General features: G+C 37.6%; 1 protein-coding gene across 5 annotated transcripts in view; it reads left to right on the forward strand.

Moving 5' to 3' along the window:
- NPAS3 (neuronal PAS domain protein 3) overlaps nt 1-15,986 on the forward strand; it is an 862,608-nt gene that overhangs the window by 549,259 nt on the left and 297,363 nt on the right. The window lies entirely within an intron of this gene.

The raw sequence follows: 15,986 nt of genomic DNA on the forward strand, positions 1-15,986 counted from the left end.
GGTGCTTGTGAGTGTGTGTATGTGTGTTTTAATTATCTCTGCTGAAATGGACACATAGCCAAATGTATGGTATGTGCAGACAGACATCCAAATTGTTGACCAAATTATTTTTTCACCCAGATTTATTGAAATTGGGTAAGCCATTCACTCTTTTGTACGAAAACTACTGAAATTGGGTCAGCAAGGCTACAATTTGAGTTTTTCTTGAGGTTATGTCAAGATAGTCCTATAATCAAAGTGCTATGCAAACATTCAGAGATGTTCACAGGCAGGGTGATAATCTCACTCACTTAGGGATCTATGCTGCCTTCAATACAGATGTGTAACCCCATTAACATTAATAGGACTTACGCTCACATATCGATGGAGAGTAAATCCCTAATTAGCAGTGAGAACTGTTAACACCCCCACTGTGGTAATACTTCTGAAAGATTTTCATGTTGCTGTGATAATAGACACATCTGTAAAAAAAAAAAGAATATTTTAAACACTGCAGAAGTTGACACACAATCAAGCATGAGATTTATATACCTGTAACTGTCACAGGTAACATGCTTTTACTAAGGGAGTCTAGGCCTGAATCTGGTAAGAGCAGGCAGAGGAAGAGATTATTCTCTGCATTTACTTAAGAGGACATGAATGTTTCTCTCATGCAAAGAGGAGAATCACTTGCTCTTTTTCCTACCCAGGATGGTAATTATTCTGCAAAGTTGTATAGAAGATTTCATGGAAGGACTAGTATTTAAAGCGGTGGCCTGTCATCCCGTTTGGAATGTAATATGTAAATAGAATACACATTGGATATGGTTTGGCTCCTCTTGGTAACAGAAGGGACATGGATTGAAGCAAGGAGCTTCCCGTCCACGGCGATGTGTTATTGATGAGCTGGCATTTGCCCTGTGGCCCTCCCAGAGGATTGCTTACATCTATTACTCACACACATCGATTGGTTAATTTGATAATTCTATCACCAATCAGCTGGTGTCTGACCTTTCACCATGGCAATGATGGCAGGCTCTTCATTTTTACATTGCAGACCAGTTAGATTGACCTTTTTGAGGAGAATGTCAAGGCATCCCTTGATCTTAACCTGTCACTATATTTGTTAGAACTACACTGTCCCTTAACCTTGATTTATGGTATTTCAGCACTCAGGATATGCGTTTTGTTTATTTAAAAAATTCCCGGTAAGGTATGTTGACCTGATGAGGGGAGTTTTACAATTAAAGTTACATTCTCACTGCGTGAGCTTTGTGCTCAAAAACCATTCGGTTCTCTGTTTCTCCTTTCATCTGACAAGTCAGTTTATACTTCCCAGAAAACTTCTCATCATCATTTTGGTGACAAATTAAAATGCAAGGCGGTTTTTATGGTATTTTGTGAATTTGCTTTCTTTTGCTCTGTCACACATTGATAAAACTGAAAAACCCCTTTAAATACTTTCTGACCATCGGGGGAAGATATTATGGTAAAGTTCTATTTGCTCTCATAGTCCTTTTTTTTTTTTTTTTTCACACTCCTAATTTATACTCTTGCCAGAGGGAAGAAATTGTCTTGTCTCTGCGCTGCTCCTCTGGGAGCAATACAAGGGCATCGCTTTGTGACTCTGAAACCATAGATTTGCTCTTCAGTTCAACGACAGGCAGAATGAGAGGAACTTTCTCACCCATCTTCCTATGTGTGTTTGTGTACCCACATGTTGTATACATGAGGACACATGGATGTGCATTAAGGCGTGCCCCATGTTACCTCAGCCCGCTGTGAGAGGCAAGCAAAGAGATGGTGTGTAATTAAGGCTCCGTGGTTATCTAGCTGAAAATAGAGGGAGGAGCTAGCCCCTTTGCTTCCCTGTGACTAAAAACCAGCCAAACCAATTTCACTAAAATTTAGTAAAATAAAAACTGTGCTCCCAGGATGAGAAGTCGCATGCCAAATTTCAGCCTGAAGCGAATTTAAATGACTGAGTTATAAACCTTTCATAAAGGATGTTTTGTCACTCACTAAAGATAAAAAGTCTCCTTTTTTGAAAAGGAAATTATCTAGGCACATAGTCTTTAGCGGGGATTGTTGCCATTTATTTAAAGAAAACACAATTTTAAATGACTGGGTTTTTGAGGACTGAAAGCAGCAACTGTGTCTGAGCAGTAATTATGTTTCATAATTTTGTTTAGCAAGTATTACATATTATATGAATAGCATCATCGTAAAAATGATTAGCATTCATACTATGCAAAATTCTGCATATTAAGAGCTCCACAGTAGTGTCCTACATACAATACATTGTAATGGCTCCAAATTATATTGTGTCAGCTGAGCTCTCTGTTTCTATGGTGTGCCCTGGAGCCCAGCTCAGTGCCAGGGCTCAAAAGAGACCTCAGTTTCACATCAAGCGCTAGGAGAACAAGCACTTCCAAAACAGCTTTAGAGAAACATTTAAAGTTGAAGCAACAGTTTCGTCAAGGATGCTTGTATTATTTTATGTGTTCTGCAAGCATAGAAAAATACCTGTTTGCCGTGGTGTGTCCATTTTTTTAATGTGCATGCAGTGTTGCTGTGTGAAACCAAAGCAAAAGGCTACGCCTTCCACAAATGACCCCTTGGGCATGATGGGACTTATTGACTGTGAGGTTTCTGTCTTAGGTCTTGTGTTTGGTGCCTCAGTGTCTCAGAACAAGTTACTTCCCAATTTGGGGATCAGGCTGTGAAGTGAGACTAGTGACATTTCAGCTGGGGAAATCTACAGAGGTTGGGAACAAGACTGGAGTCAGATCTGGACTTACAGGGACCCAGACTCTGAGAGAGACTTGTTCTAAGAGATGTAAAGTTTCAAAGGTCAGAAATATGTTTCTGCCATAAAAGCTATTTTTATTGCTATTACTGTTGTTTAAACCATAGGTATATATTTCTGTTTCCCTAATTTGTTTTCTTTTTACAGTGAACAACATTCCTTATAAAGTCCAAAATTAATATGAGAAATAAAAAAATATATATCACTGCCCTTCCTTACTGATTTCTTATGAAACTGTAGCTTAATGGTCAGAGTACCTCAGAAAAGACAAAAACAGAAGGAAGTTTGAGGAAGGCACCTAATAATTTGTTGCACAGAAATCACTGAGCCATATACAACTAATCAAACCCACAGAGCCTCAGTTGGGATTTTTCTTTAAGACATGCAGTACCTCCTTCACTTCTGCTCTGAACTTGGTTATTTCTTGTCTTCTGCTAGCTTTTGAATTTGTTTGCTCTTGCTTCTCTAGTTCTTTTAATTGTGATGTTAGGGCGTCGATTTTAGATCTTTCCTGCTTTGTCCTGTGGGCATTTAATGCATAAATTTTCCTCTAAATACTGCTTTAGCTGTATCCCAGAGATTCTGGTACGTTGTGTCTTTGTTCTCACTGGTTTCAAAGAACTTCTTTATTTCTGCCTTAATTTCATTATTTACCCAGTAAAGGGGCGGGAGCAGGTTGTTCAGTTTCCATGTAGTTGTGCAATTTTGAGTGAGTTTCTTAATCCTGAGTTCTAATTTGATTGCACTGTGGTCTGAGAGACTGTTGTGAATTCCATGCTTTTGCATTTGCTGAAGAGTGTTTTAGTTCCAATTATGTGGTCAATTTTAGAATAAGTGTGATGTGGTGCTGAGAAGAATGTATATTCTGTTGATTTGGGGTGGAGAGTTCTATAGATGTCTATTAGGTCCTCTTGGTCCAGAGCTCAGTTCAAGTCCTGAATATCCTTGTAAATTTTCTGTCTCGTTGATCTGTCTAAAATTGACAGTGGGGTGTTAAAGTCTCCCACTATTATTGTGTGGGAGTCTAAGTCTCATTGTAGGTCTTTAAAAACTTGCTTTGTGAATCTGAGTAATACTGTATTGGGTGCATATATATTTAGGGTAGTTAGCTCTTCTTGTTGCATTGATCCCTTTACCATAATGTAATGCCCTTCTTTGTCTTTTTTTATCTTTGTTTATTTAAAGTCTGTTTTATCAGAGACTAGGATTGCAACCCCTGCTTTATTTTGCTTCCCATTTGCTTGGTAAATATTCCTCCGTCACTTTATTTTGAGCCTAGAAGGAGATAGAGACACAAAATACGATTCAAAAAAATCAATGAATCCAGGAGCTGGTTTTTTGAAAAGATTAACAAAATACATAGACTGCTAGCCAGACTAATAAGAAAAGAAAGAAGAATCAAACAGACACAATAAAAAATGGTAATGGGGAATATCACCACTGATCCCACAGAAATACAAACTACTATCAGAGAATAAACACCTCTATGCAAATAAACTAGAAAATCCAGAAGAAATTGATTAATTCCTGGACACATACACCCTCCCAAGACTGAACCAGAAAGAAATCGAATCCCTGAATAGACCAATAACAAGTTCTGAAATTGAGGCAGTAATTGGTTGGCCTACCAACCAAAAAAAGTCCAGGACCAGACGGATTCACAGCCGAATTCTACCAGAGGTACAAAGAGGAACTAGTACCATTCCTTCTGAAACTATTTCAAACAATAGAAAAAGAGGGACTCCACCCTAACTCATTTTATGAGGCCAGCATCATCCTGATATGAAAACCTGACAGAGACACAACAGAAAAAGAAAATTTCAGGCCAATATCCCTGATGAACATCGATGCAAAAATCCTGAATAAAATACTGGCAAACCGAATCCAGCAGCACATCAAAAAGCTTATGCACCACAATTAAGTCGGCTTCATCCCTGGGATGCAAGGCTGGTTCAACATACGCAAATAAATAAATGTAATCCATCACATAAATATAACCAGTGACAAAAACCACATGATTATCTCAATAGATGCAGAAAAGACCTTCGATAAAATTCAACACTCTTCATACTAAAAACTCTCAATAAATTAGGTTTTGATGGAATGTATCTCAAAATAGTAAGAGCTATTTATGACAAACCCACAGCCAGTATCATGCTGAATGGGCAAAAGCTGGAAGCATTCCCTTTGAAAACTGGCACAAGACGAGGATGCCCTCTCTCTCCACTCCTATTCAACATAGTATTGGAAGTTCTGGCCAGAGCAGTCAGGCAAGAGAAAGAAAGAAAGGGTATTCAAATAGGAAGAGAGGAACTCAAATTGTTTCTGTTTGCAGATGACTTGATTGTATGTTTAGAAAACCCCATCATCTCAGCCAAAAATCTCCTTAAGCTGATAAGCAACTTCAGCAAAGTCTCAGGATACAAAATCAATGTGCAAAAATCACAAGCATTCCTATTCACCAATAACAGATAAACAGAGAGCCAAATATGAGTGAACTCCCATTCACAATTACTGCAAAGAGAATAAAATACCTAGAAATCCAACTTACAAGGGATGTGAAGGACCTCTTCAAGGAGAACTACAAACCACTGCTCAATGAAATAAAAGAGGACACAAACAAATGGAAGAACATACCATGCTCATGGATAGGAAGAATCAATATCGTGAAAATGGCCATACTGCCCAAAGTAATTTATAGATTCAGTGCTATCCCCATCAAGCTACCATTTTCTTTCCTCACAGAATTAGAAAAAACTACTTTAAATTTCACATGGAACCATAAAAGAGCCTGTATAGCTAAGACAATCCTAAGTGGAAATAACAAAGCTCGAGGCATCATGCTACCTCACTTCAAACTATACTACAAGTCTACAGTAACCAAAAGAGCAGGGTGCTGGTACCAAAACAGATATATAGACCAAAGGAACAGAAGAGAGGCCTCAGAAATAATACCACACATCTACAACCATCTAATCTTTGACAAACCTGACAAAAACAAGAAATGGGGAAAGGCTTCCCTATTTTACAAATGGTGTTGAGAAAACTGGCTAGCCATATGCAGAAAACTGAAACGGGACCCCTTCCTTACACCTTATACAAAAATTAACTCAAGATGGATTAAAGAGGCCGGGCATGGTAGCTCAAGCCTGTAATCCCAGCACTTTGGGAGGCCGAGACGGGCGGATCATGAGGTCAGGAGATCGAGACCATCCTGGCTAACCCAGTGAAACCCCATCTCTACTAAAAAATACAAAAAATTAGCCGGGCGTGGTGGCGGGCGCCTAGTCCCAGCTACGTGGGAGGCTGAGGCAGGAGAATGGCGTGAACCCGGGAGGCGGAGCTTGCAGTGAGCTGAGATCTGGCCACTGCACTCCAGCCTGGGCGACGCAGTGAGACTGCGTCTCAAAAATAAATAAATAAATAAATAAATAAAGATGGATTAAAGACTTAAATGTAAGACCTAAAATTATAGAAACCCTAGAAGAAAACCTAGGCAATACCATTCAGGACTTAGGACATAGGCATGGGCAGACTTCATTACTAAATCACCAAAAGCAATGGCAACAAAAGCCAAAATTGACAAATGGGATCTAATTAAACTAAAGAGCTCTGCACAGGAAAAAAAAAAAAAAAAAAAAAAAAAAAAAAAACTCTCATCAGCATAAACAGACAGCCTACAGAATGGGAGAAAATTTTTGCTATCTATCCATCTGACAAAGGGCTAATATCCAGATTCTACAAGGAACTTAAACAAATTTACAAGAAAAAAAACAACCCTATCAAAAAGTGGGTAAAGGATATGAATAGACACTTCTCAAAACAAGACTTTTATGTGGCCAACAAACATATGAAAAAAAGCTCATCATCACTGGTCCATTAGAGAAATGCAAATAAAAACCACAATAAGATACCATCTCACACCAGTTAGAATGGTGATCATTAAAAAGTCAGGAGACAGCAGATGCTGGAGAGGATATGGAGAAATAGGAACATTTTTACACTGTTGGTGTGAGTGTAAATTAGTTCAACCATTGTGGAAGACAGTGTGACAATTCCTCAAGGATCTAGAACCAGAAACACCATTTGACCCAGCCATCCCATTACTAGGTATATACCCAAAAGATTATAAATCATTCTACTATAAAGACACATGCATATGTTGGTTTCACCACTAGTCACAATAGCAAAGACTTGGAACCAACCCAAATCCCCCTCAATGATAGACTGGATAAAGAAAATGTGGCACATATACACCATGGAGTTCTATGCAGCCATAAAAAAGGATGAGTTCATGTCCTTTGCAGGGACATGGATGAAGCCGGAAACCATCATTCTCAGCAGACTAACACAGGAACAAAAAATCAAACACCGCATGTTCTCACTCATAAGTGGGCGTTGAACAATGAGAACACATGGACACAGAGAGGGGAACATCACATACCGTGGCCTGTTGGGGAATGGGGGGCTAGGAAAGGGATAGCATTAGGAGAAATATCTAATGTAGATAATGGGTTGATGGGTGCAGCAAACCACCGTGGCATGTGTATACCTATTTAACAAACCTGCATGTTCTGCACATGTATCCCAGAACTTAAAATATAATTTTTAAAAAAGAAAGACATGCAGTACCACCTAAGGAAGGTTAATTTTTAAAATCTAGGGATGGGCAGGGTTAAATGAATGAAAGAGAGAGAGAGAGAGTGTGAGAGAGAGAGTGTGTGTGTGTGTGTATGTGTGTGTGGTGGGAAGGGGGGTGTATAGACCTACAGATGAAAGAGACAGCTGTAATGGTTAAAAAAAAAGTCGTGTAATTACACAGGAAAAACTTTCTTTTAAACACAAGTCATTAACGCTGTAGGAAAAGCCCTGAAACAAGTGACTATCAATTAGTTAAAACTTACTTAGAAATTTAATTTCTCCAAAAAATATTATCGAAAAGAGCACTATGTTCAGGCTTGATTCCTTTTCAAAATCAGACCTCAGAGACTGTTGGGAACCTTTTGGTTTAATGTTATAAATGAATCCCCAGGAAAATAAAATATTAAATTTGAAAGCTGTTAGTACACTATCTTCCTTTTGTGAATGCCCTTCAAATCCTAGAGGATAAATTTCAAGCTTTAAACACTTTTTTAAAACAAATAGGAAGAAAGAACATAAAATGAGTCTAGACCCCTATTTTTCCACAGTGCTTAAAGATATCATTTCCTTATACCACCCCAGCCAACTGAAGGAAGACAGCAAAATAATCTGAGATCACTTGTAAACTCCAGCACACCTCAAGGTCTGGGAAATCCTCTGTAACCCTGTGCCTAGCTGCCACATGAAGCTACATCAGCATGTTTTTGATCTGGGTGTGCCTCCCGACTTGCTTAAATCTAGCATTTGCCCATGGGGCAGAGATTTGATGCAATTATAATAGAAACCTTCTAATTGGTTATTGATGATGCACAGCCCTCTGATATTAGTAACAATATTTGCAGGCTGACCAGCACCCCACACACTGAAACTTGCTGATGCTCCTGTTGTATGGATGCTTGCTTTCTCATTTTTCTTGCTTTCCCGCTATTTCCAACTGTTTATCTCTGGCAGCCTTCTCTCAGTGAGGCATAGGAAAAAGAATGCCTGGTCTGTGTTTCTTTTTCTCCTTTGCACAACTCCAATCTTTGTTTTGTTTCTGTCTTGTGGAGACTGAACGGAAGAAAATAAAGGAATCAAGGGTTCATTGCATTCCTCTTACATTCTCCCCATTGTTACTGCCCTTCCTCACTGATTTCTTATGAAATGGTAGCTTCAGGGTCAGAGTACCCTAGACAAGACAAAAACGGAAGGGAGTTTGAGGAAGGCACCTAACAATTTGGTGTCCAGCAATCACTGAGCCATATACAACCAATCAAACCCACAGAGTCTCAGTTGGGATTTTTCTTTAAGAAATGCAATACCACATAAAGGGAGGTTTATTTTTTGAATCTAGAAAGGGCGGGGTTAGAAGTTTAAGAATCCCAAGAAGTGGCATTTTCAGTTTGAAGCTGGAGTTCTCTGAATGTAAAGCCACATGAATTTCTCTCTGGGGTGTCTTTCAAAATAGGTTTATATGCTCGGAGGAGAAGATAAGGGGAACAAGGAAGTCCCTGAGCCTGATTTTCCACATCTAATCAGTGCAGTGGAACCATCTGGAAGGCTGCTACAGATGAATTGAGTGTGGTTTTTAAGTGACATGAAGATGACTCCAATGATCTGGACCAGCAGAAGGCACTTTTTCCCGGGACCAAGTTGTTGTTATTGTTGTTCTTTCCATCAAGAAAAGAGTTACCAGAGGAGAACAGGGCCTCATCCACAGAAATACTATGTAAACTTCTTTAGATATGATTCTGGTCTGGCTTGGATGTTTGTTACATCAGCTTTAAAAATCAAAACAAAACCTCTTCAGCTGTGGGCTCTCACTTACTGAGGCAAATCCCCGTCAGGCAGGGTAACCATAAGCAGAATTTGTTGTTTTTGGTAGAGTATGATCTCCAAACATGTTTTAAGTGCAATCCAAACTAGATTTAAATGTCTCCCATGAAAAGGGAAGAACTAGCAGGCCATTGTAAGAGCTGGTGGGTCATCACTGGCCTCTTGGCCCAAAGATTATTCAACGCAGAAAAATTGCTTGAATTATTCCACAAGATGGTAATAGGCTTCCTTGCTAATTAGGAACAACTTATAAAACAACAACTTTAGAAAATGTATATTTAAAAAATACTCATACTTAGAATGTTGTCTTTCTCTTTTATTTACATCAAGAGAATTATTTTTTGTGATTCTAATGTTTAATGTCAGCTACTAGAAGTCGTATCAGTATATTTCCTTAAAAATAAATTCTTACGGAAATGATATAAATTAGAGAGTGTATGCTAAACATATCCCATCTGTCCATCCATTCTATTAGGCACTATTTTAATAAAGGTTTTCTTTACACAGAAAAGCAAAAAGTAAAACAGAGTATATTTGAAGATTAAAGTCAATAATAAAAGGAACAATATCCCTCTTTATGGTGGTAGCCTGAACAGCTCAGTACTAGGTATTTTGCATAATCTATAAATAGCTCGATTTAATGTCTATTAGGGGCAATAGTATTAAAAGGTGAATTTGAAATCCAAATCTGTTATTCTCCTTAACGTTTAACATTTACTTTAAAAATTTAGTTTTATGTAATAATATATTCTAAATATTGGCCACTCTCCTTCACAACAATAACACACAACAAAATAACATGTTGCAACCTTCCTGTTACCCCCCTCTCTCCTTTCTCTCATTAGATATTTTGAATAGAATCTTTCAGATTCCTATTTCTTGTTTTATATTAGTCTCCCTTCTAGAATCTGGGTGTTTTTTTTGTTTTTTTTTTTTAACCTTCAAAAACAGCTCCTGTGTCTGGATTTCAGGTTCATGACTAGGGTGTTAACAGTCCTGAGCTGCTTCTGAACCTTAGCAGCAGGTATAGCCTGCAGCAGCTCAGGGAAGAAAGGCTCTCCTAAGACCTCCTTTAAGAGATCTGATGTTGATTTCTAATTTCTGTGTTGGACTTTCATGTGCGAGTTGTCACAGTCTCAGGAAGTTGTATGTCACAAAACAAAGAGAGAACTGCGTCGGGAACTTTCTCTGGAACACATTTATATATTAAGATAAAAAGTGAATCATTATTCAGGGAAAGGAGCCTGTGAGTAAACCCTCTAATGAGCTCAAGTATCATTATTTCATCTAATTCATCCAATTGCTCCCCATCCAAAAATTAATTTCAAGCCATGAGGGTAATACGAGAAAATAAAATATGATTTATGGGTTCCCAAATCTATAGCAGCATTAAAAAATGATCTTTGTACTTATTTTAACACCACAGGTAGAATAGACTAAAAGTCTGCTAAACTAAAAGCAATGGCAGCTGGGGTTAGTGAAAACAGGGGGGTGATTTATGAAAAGCACCTCTTTTTTTTCTGTTTCTAGCTCTAAGTGCATTTTCAACGCCCTCACCCATTTTTTAAAACACTTTGTCTTTTTCCTCCCCTTTTCTTCCCTCTTCCCAGTGGAGAAGAATCCTTCTATTCTGTTAGTGCCCTGGCATTTACATCTAGCTTCCTACTCATCCTCTTTACCGTTAGCCAGAGCTCAGCTCCTGTTCTGCTCTTTGTTGGGGAGAGCCCTGTCCTGACCTGACTTCTGCTCTCTGTTCATTTGTGAAGTAGTCTTAGTCTTATCTTTGACTTCGTGTGCTTTCTTTCTCTGCCCAAAATAAAATGATTGCAAAGCCAAATTCTGTTCTCATTTTCCAGAAAACTTCCTCCAAATAGGTTCCTTTCTACACCTCTGCTTACCCCTATTATGGAGTAGTTTTTTTGTTTTTCTTCTTCAACGTAATCTTCTCCATCTCTTCTCTTTACTGCTGCTGTACCATCTCTAAGCCTCTTTCCTTAAATCTTCAGAATATCATGTGCTAAAACCTTCCTCCAGTTTCCTTCTCTTCTGTCTTATAGTCTATCCTAATAACTTACTGCAAGCTGTCCCTCACCCATAAAAGCTGCTTCTACTTCTTACCAATCCATCTCTGTGCTGCAGATTGAATCACTATGTTTTGGGTCTTGCTTGAAGTAAGAACTTTTCATTCAGTGATTTATGAAAACTTGCAGATCTGGAATATCTAGCACACTCCAAACTCAGCTACTCACACAGCAACTACACCGTCTATACTCTCCCTGTTGCCATATTCTTCATGAGTATAGTTCAAGCAATTACTTCAAAAAATGGCATGTATTAAGCTCTCTCAAGATTTATTCTTTGTGAAATTTCTACAATTATCAGAATATAACCAGGAATACACATTAAATGATGGCAGAAAAAAATATCAATGTGAAAATCAAAAGTAACTGCCTTTGTCTTCTTAAGTATATAAGTGAGACATTAACTGGAATATATAACAACATCAATATCAACAATTACAGTAGTAGCTGCTACTGCACACTATGTAATGCTCTAATATTAGTCATATATTCTAAATGGCTTGAGTTCCCATGCCAGTTGAACCACATAGTAACTCGGGGACAAAATACTTACAATGACTATAATAATATTCATGCCATTGAATGGTTTTAGGGATGAAGATAATGTATAAAAACATGTTTACGTGTGGTAGTTGCTCGGTAAGTGATCAGAAAAGAAAATAGCAAGACCCTAATTGGTAAAATCGAATGATACCTTTGTGCTTTATATAATCCAGTTAACACAGAGCTTCTCCAGGCCATATTGTGCTATTTCTTGCTTCTTTGAAAAAAAATGGCATGGTAATGGGGCAGAGCCTTACATCCTCATATATAGTTTATTGATCCTCATTAAAAATGTAATTCATTAAAAAATGCATGTTCTGGAGAGCTTGATGAGAAGAAATATGACTTGATACATGGGGAAAATGCAGCCCCTGCCAGAACAGATGAAGGGAAAGCTGAAGGAAGGAAATTACTCCCAACTGAGTCTTTTTCCTACATTGCTTTGTTTATCCTTTTACTTTACCTTTCATTTTTCTCTTTAGGGGGATAATTTATTTAGTGTACAAGGAAACATTCATAACTCAATAGTAAAGAATTAATTGCTCTGCTAAAAGCTAATTGGTAGAACGAATAACTAAACATTTTTAGAAAAGGTCCTGTGCACAACAACCTTATCTAGACATTATGTTATCTAGATATTATTCCAGTGTTGTAAAAATTAGAATCGGTCCAAAACTACAATTACTGACACCACACCACATTGGATGTTGGCCGTTGCTTCCAAAATTTTACACACATTAAGTATAGAAAAGCTTAGAGACCTAATAGTTCAAGTCTAATCTTTTTAGGGGAGAGACTTACCAATGGATCTCAAGTTCCATGCTTGATCATAAATGAGGACCCAATTATATGTAGCATGAACTGAGCAGGCTACCATCTTGAATTCCTCTGTGAGCTGACTTACATTGCCAGGCCTTTTTTTCTTATGTTGTGTGTTAGTGTGCTTAGCAGAAGGTTTTATATTGCATGTGCTTTGAGGACTTCACAAATACCATAGAATATGTAATGCGTTTACAAAACTACCAACAATAAAAGCTGGCATGAGCTTTAAGAAATGTGATTCCCAAGACTTTTATATTTCTAATCATATGCAGAACAAACTGGTTTTAGCTTCCTTGGCATATGGGATGGAAATTCTCTAACAGTCCCTTTGTAGCATTTTAAATTGGCTGGCCATTTTAAAAGGTAACAGCCCTTTTGCAGTAGAATTAAATGAATTAAATTGTTAAACTTAAGTAGAAGATTTTATGAATTGATGTATTTTTCTTTAGTTCCCTATTCAGAGTTGCATCTTTAAGGGCTGGTTTAAGCAAATATTTATTCAGCACCTACTATGTGTTGGCAATTGTTCTGGCTGTCAGGGAAACCGTGCAAACTAAACACAGTCCGTGCTATGGTGATGTTTAGAGCCTTCGGGGAAGTAACAGACGAGTAAAGTGGCAATTACCATTACTGCTATGATAGCAAAAGACCAGCATGCTATAGGATTCTCTGGGAGGAACACCCAGTAACCCAGACTTGGAAGAGAGGTGAGAACTACAGAGACAGATAGGAATTAGGCAAAAGAAATGGGAAGAGAAAATGCTTCAAATGAATGGGAGAACATATGGAAACACTGGCCAATAATTTATGTCTCTCTCAAATAAATTGAATGAGTATTTTAGACAAATGTTTGCTTCAGTGCTTTACATAAAAACTGTGGAAGTTTGGCAAGGATCACAAGTTAATACATACAGCAGTTATTTACGTATGTATCATGGTCAGAGCATTCTCAGTATTTTTGGCAAAAATTTGTTAATAACAAGAATACATATCAGCCAGCAAAATATTGACTATAGAGATTTAATATTTATTAACAGCTCAGAACTTACCTTATAATTTCAACTGGCAGCTCAAGATAAATATTATAGCCACATAATAGGTCCACAGTTGATGGCGGTTGAATTTTTAATGGAAGAAAGTGGAGAAAAGTTGTACACTCTCTAGGAAAAAAAAAAATCAAGTTTCTTCATTCCAACTTTAGCAATTTCTGTTTTGATACCCTACAGACAGGTTCCTTCGAAAGTTTTGAAGAAAGCCCACTTGCTAGAAATTCACATGAGGTAAAATAACATATGAGTTATTAAAAGGTCTTTCAGCAGAACTGGGATTAATTTCCATATCCCTCAGGAGCCCATCTGTACTCCCTTATCACGCAAATGGAATTTTGGTATATGGGTTAAAAATTACTTACCAAAAATTAAATTAAAAATAACTGAGCCATAGTCAAATCAGCAGGCTATATTTGTCTTATTTGTTTCTTTATTCAAAACTGGAAAAAAAGAATAGAACTTTCCAAAGCAGGGAATTTATTTCATATCACCATCATGTCAAAGATACACAGTTGAACACCAATAGGCAGTTGCACTCAAATGCCCTGATGTCCAGTGGCCTTCAAGATTCTTCATGATTGGCCTCCATCTCCCCTCTTCCCAGGCTGCCTCTCTGACTTCACTTCCCACCACCCTCTCTCTCGTCTGCCCTCCTCTGGCTCATTGACCTTGTTGGAATATGCCAAGCTCACTCTTCTTCAGGACTTTCACATCACCTTTCTTTCTGTCAAAAGTACTTCTTCCAGCCCCATATCCATGCATTCTTTCTTCGAGTCCTCAAATGACACAAGACTCCCTTCCTCTCAGTATAAACAAGCAACACTCCATCTTACCCTGCTATGCCACCCTGCCACTCCCTATCCTCCTCCTTACCCGACTTTATTTTTCACCATTTCCCATAGTGCCAGCTGAAATACTATACATTTACTTATTGTTCATCATCTGTCTCTTCAAACACAATACAGGTTTTATAAGCAAGGATGTTTGCTTGTGTAATTATTGCTCAATAAACAATCTTAGAACAGAGCCTGGCATATAGTAAGTGCTCAGTAAATATTTGTTAAATGAATAAAAGCTAACTACAGAAGCAGGAGATATCTTTCCTTAAAGGTATATAAATATATGACTTTCTGCAATTTGCAATGCTGCCCATATGTAAGTGAAAGATACTGTCCAAGTGATTAAATGAAAGGATTAAAAAGAGACTCCTTACTTATATTTCATATTTAAATGTATTGTTGTTTTCATTTTTTGTTTTTACATTGTCAAACGCTCTCCACTAAATGATAACAAATTATATGCTAGTTACAACATCACAGTCTGACATTTTTCCGTCTAAACCATCTTCTATGAAATAAATCCACAAATTTTGTATTGATATGATTAAAAGAGATCTTTGTAGACCATGTTAGTGTATGGTAAGCAGCCAGAAGCCATAGGCTATGATCCAGTTAACCCTTTATCGTGATTATCATAAGCATTAAATATTTATTGACTATCCTGTTGTGCATATCACAAGGAAATAAAAATTCAGGTCTAGGTAGATTACCGTGTAGGAAGACAGTCTCTCCCCTAATTCCCCACACTTTGAAGTAGGAACTTGTATTTTTTGTTAATTTATTTTTCTCCATACTGCTGAAGGTCTTATTTCACTCCTTCTTGACTTTTAAAATTTCCTCCTACTCAATTGTAAACTTTTGAATCATTGAACATTTTGAATCCAACTATTAGCTTTTAAATTCTAATCAGGCCAAAGGAGATCAACAATAAACTCAGATTGGAAAAAAAAAAAAAACTGTATTGCTCCATGAGGAGTGACATAAAAGAGCCATCTCTACCTCAACACATGAAATGTTGTGGGTGATGGACTATGATGTTCATTTTGTAGAATTTAATGATCATGTGGCGTTTGCTGCACCCCAACCCAAAGATCTAAGGATATTTCTGAAATATTTGGAATATTAGCCCAAATAGAGAACGTAAGGATAGAATGCAGTTGTTTGTTTACCAGAGAGAAGTTAGTGGAGGAGAAATGTCTCATCTCAGAATTCGCTGCTATTTGTTTTCCTTTATGTTTCTGGTAATATCTACTCGTGATCAAATAGAAATAGAAATAAATACCTTAGACTGCCATCTTGTGCAGGAAGTAAAACAGCAGGACATTTAAGTAAATATTAAGAGTTTTATGTCTGTTTATTTGTGGCATTTGAAACCTGCTTGATCTTTTCAGTCTTTTTGATCCTGAAG

The sequence above is a fragment of the Chlorocebus sabaeus genome, chromosome 24 (genome assembly GCF_047675955.1).
Source record: "Chlorocebus sabaeus isolate Y175 chromosome 24, mChlSab1.0.hap1, whole genome shotgun sequence".
Classification (NCBI taxonomy): domain Eukaryota; kingdom Metazoa; phylum Chordata; class Mammalia; order Primates; family Cercopithecidae; genus Chlorocebus; species Chlorocebus sabaeus.